The sequence below is a fragment of the Etheostoma spectabile genome, chromosome 10, assembly GCF_008692095.1.
Source record: "Etheostoma spectabile isolate EspeVRDwgs_2016 chromosome 10, UIUC_Espe_1.0, whole genome shotgun sequence".
NCBI classification, from domain to species: Eukaryota; Metazoa; Chordata; class Actinopteri; order Perciformes; family Percidae; genus Etheostoma; species Etheostoma spectabile.
In genome coordinates, this window is record NC_045742.1 from 26,779,289 (window position 1) to 26,783,970 (window position 4,682).

The window sequence follows — 4,682 nt, forward strand, 5'->3', positions numbered from 1 at the left end:
ACACACACACACACACACACAACCCGCTGACTTTCGCAATCTCTTTTATTCAATTTGTTTTTGCTTTTCATGTCCCCTGTCTAATTTCTTGCCTCTCTTTTTCTCTTTGTCACCCACGACAAAACACACTTTTGCAGTCATAGCCTACATGAAAAAGAAGGGGAAAAAAATCCTCTTTTTTGCTACTCCTTCACTTGCAGCGGTTCTTGCACACCCACACACACTGGCTTCCCTCTCATCTCTTTTTTATTTAGAAGACAGAGGAGGAAAAAAATGGTGCTGTAGATTTGAGCTGCATACTGTATCAATTTTGCCCAGCATAAATGACCTAAATAAGGAATTCAATACTGTGGGGTCTGAATAGGAGAGCTTAGTCCACATATTTATTGAATGCAGCCTCTTTGTCCAGTGCCAGCGCACTCTGTGGTTTTAGACTCCACTCCAGCGATCCAACGTGGAATGGAAATACAATCTCCCTCTCTCTCTTTCCCTCTTTTTCTCACCCTTTCTTTTTTTCTGGTTTTCGTCCACCGAGCTCAGACCTGGCACCAGACAGAATGGTAAAGGGAGAGAGGGAGAAACAGAGAGAAAGAGGCAAAAGAAGACCAAGAGAATAATGTAGTACCAGTGAAGTTAATAAGGTGAAGTGTGTTTATTTGGATGATGCCACAAGCGCAAGTAAATATAGGGAGTATATACTATTCGACTATTATACTATTTGACATTGGTTCATATTGATTTCATAAAATGTTCTTATCTGTGTTGACTCTGTAGAATGAGCTTCCCTGTTCAGTCATGGGAGCAGGACAAGTTCCAAAGCTGGAAAATATGTGAATACATATATTACTGATGCATCTGTCACCAACATACATGTGTTTGAGCACTAATCAGAAGGGTTGGGTACGAAAACCTGGTGCTAATATGGCACCGTTGTCTAAACGGCCGGTATCTAACGGGCTGAACAGCAACGTGGATTTTGGTGCCTCATTTCGGTAACTTTAAAATGCCTGAGCTTCTCTCTGAGGCTAGTTACCATTACTCGTGGTAACATTAGCCTACGGTTAGCTAGTAGCATGGCTAAAACGCTGACGCCTGATGTTAAACAGTGTAAAGTGTGACTGTATTCCACAGTAGGGGATTCCAACACCGTGACGTCGGAAAAAGAACACAAGACGGTGCGTTCACCTGAAACTGGCAGCCTTGTGGTGCATTTCCCATTTAGTGGAGGTTTTTGTTGTTAAACAACAATATACTGGTGAAATCAGTTATGGTTATAAGTTGTTGTAATTACATTATTAAGACATAATTTAGTTTTGACCATCTGGCCTTTGCAATAAACAAGCAGTTCTTTAATGTCGCCAACTGTTCTTTTGTGCTCTTGTTTTTTTACTTTCTTTAACCTTCCTGTTGCCATCCGGTCAAATTTGACCCCTTTAAAAAATGTCTATATCGGAAACATGTGTTTCTTTTTAACCAAATTACCACAAAAAATGGATTAGATTACATACAACACTCTTTGGAAATACAATTGATCACTCACATTCCTGATGAAACTCATCTATACGGTCCTCTGATCTTAACTATGAGTCAAAATTTCAGCTTTTTTAACTCAAATATTAGGTATTTTTCTATATAAAAATGAGAATTATTGACCAAGAATTCCAAAAAGTAGTGTAAAACTAGTGGTAGTACGGTGGTGAAGAAAAACACAAATTATACCCAACCCTACTAATAAGTAACGTTTTTTTCACCTTTTTTGTTCACCCTATAGATGAAGGTGTGTGGGGGGGAGAGACACATACCCCGATGGGGACATATACCCCAATGGAGTCTAGACACTGGCTAATTCTGATTGGTTCAACTGAAAAGTGACTCCCTCGAAAACCAGCTGATCAGTTAGGAGAGGCGTGATAGGTTATTTGAGGTGCAAAGCTTTATTATGACACCACCAACTTTGAAGCAATGCATGATGATTTGCGTTTTCCTTTATAAATGGATATAATTAGAGCAATTTGAATGATAACAAATTTGAATGAAGTAACTGTAACACTGCTAAAAAAATACCTTTAAAACTGTACAAAGCTCCAGCATTTGGCTCTAGATGGAGGTGACAAAGGAGGTCATCCATGTCCCTTTTTTTGTGTGTGTGTGTCTGTGTGTGTGTGTGCGTGCGTGTGTGCGTGCATGTGTGTGACCTTTTTAAGATCCAGCCAAACTGCTAAACACACTCCCTCTGTGCCTGTCATTTACAGGTTGGCTATCGACATCTATCAGTCTGAGCTCAGGGGATTGATACGCACATGCCAACATCATGCACACGTGGGCTCTGCATCAAGACACACACACACACACACACACACACACACACACACACACACTCCCATGTAGAAGCCAGTTGCTGAAAGCCTATAGACAAAGGGGAAAGCCATCAGAATCACTCGATGTAAACACTGCATTAGACCCACAGCTCACATGTGGAACTGATTTCTGCTGAAATGCTGTCAAAGATTTGGATGCTAGAATGGCCTCGTGTTGTGTCCAATGGACAGGGAATGAGGAGAAAAAGCTCTTTTCTGCATGCATGCATCTGCTTTTGGTCATTTCTTTTGGTTTAGAAAGGCATGCACCCAATTTGGAATCAATATCTGTATTCATCTCATCAAACACCTGTTAAATATTATCTACTGGCAAGCTTGTACTATCAAAAAATACACAGGATAGCTGATCACTGCAGCTGCATGTCAGGCTACTACATGTCCCTGTGTTAGACAAACAATGCAAATCACTGCTGTCATGTCCTCAGGCATTGGCCTTTCCTAGCTTTGTCTTTAGCCCGGGCTAACACGTAAACATTACCCCCCCCTCGTGGTCAAAGTCTCTGCTTGCCAGCATCACCTTTCCATGGAAGTGATCGCAAATGGTACGCCCACATATGCCAGACTGTTAGAATAGCTCTAGGGGGTAATTTTGCCAGGGAAACCTCACATAAGCTCCTTATCACAACACATTAGGAAAAGAAGAGGAGGGGAGCACTAGTGTCAGCTGTCCAGCCCTGTTGGTGAAGGCGAGCCAGGCTTAATATGACAGGTCAGTGAACAAGACTAGCCAAAGGCTTGGGGGTTCCAACGGAGACATGCGCTGCTGCTTTGATTTGCTCCTTAGAACCTCCAACTTATACATTTGTGAGTTGTAACCTCTCCTTAAGAGTTTCCTTAATGAAATCGAGAGTTGAATGATCAAAGTGTATCAGTAGAGATGGTAAAGCCCCTTGGGGTAAAGCTGTGATTAGGGATTTTGGGCTATATAAATGTAATGGACCTGACTTTACAAAGCATGTCTTGTTATTTGAGTCAAGCGTTTCTTTTTGAACATCCAAGTGGACCCCGTTACATAAAATTGTGCAAAGTAGTAGATGTTAAGCTTTCTTTCAAAGGTAACACATGGACAGCAAACCATGTGTATTGCAACATCCATGGTTATGTTTTTCTATCAGCATATGAAATGCATTGACCCAATTATTAGGTGCAGACCTGGGTAATTATTTTCTTTAAAAAAAAAACTGTCTCTCTGGTTAGGAGTGACGTAAAATTGTCTAAAACTGAAAGTCATGGGTACGGGAGAGAACTCGGCACCTATGTTAACAGGTCTGAGCTTGGGTTGTGTTTGGAGATGTCAATTTGGTTTGAATTTTACTCCGCGGAATTGCAGTAAATAAGCTCAATTAAAAGAAAAAAATTCTAAACCACGTTAATTTCTAAACCCTGGCTACAACACTGGTCCTACATTTCGTCTATCTGCATGCCATGATTCATCTTCCCGAAAAAAACAAAACCAAAACAACAAAAAAGGCTTCCGGCCTTAAATGTCTTCTAATGGGTTTTTAGATGACTTTACCTTGGGTCTTTAATGCTCAGTCTCTCTGACCGGACCGGCAAATCAATGGAGCAAACGTTCTATTACTGGGGAAATATGGCTGGCAAGGGTTTGGACTCTACTCCAAAAGGAATAGGTTTCTAGTATTTTATCAGGTGGCAGGAGTGAAAACATTTGTTGTGTTCTGGTTTCAGAAAGATAGTTGTGATACAATTAGATACAAAAAATAGTATGCAGGCTCTAAAGGATGATTATTTGCAACTATTACGTTTTCCCACATGATGTACATATATTTAGTAATTGCATAATCTGAAATGTCTTAAAGTGTACCACCCCGGCACTGCTCGCTGTGCCCAGTGTACTGGCCTTCATATCAAAGAATCAGTAATCAGTTTTCTTCTTTTAACACTCCCTAAGAAGACTGATCTTGGACATCAAACAAGTTGCACAAGTTCCATTTTGCTGAGTGTTATTAATTAATTAATAAATTAATAAATTAGGTCTGCAGCAGTTGTCTCATCAACACTAATGTTTGCAAAATATCCATGCCAATTACTGTACAGTCAAGTAAAGCAGTCAATCTTGCCTGTTTGGGTCATTAATGCTCTCAGTTCATAATTCAGACATTTTTCACCAAACTGGATGTGCAAAACTGCATGATCTGGGTTCACATAAATGCGAGATGTCCCCAACCAGACAGAAAACTGACAAGAAGATTACGTTTTTCACAATGTCCTGTTGTGCTTCTGCATCCACTGGCTCAGTGAAAACTCAAGAGTTTCTCCCTCTCTCTCTCTCTCTCTCTCTCT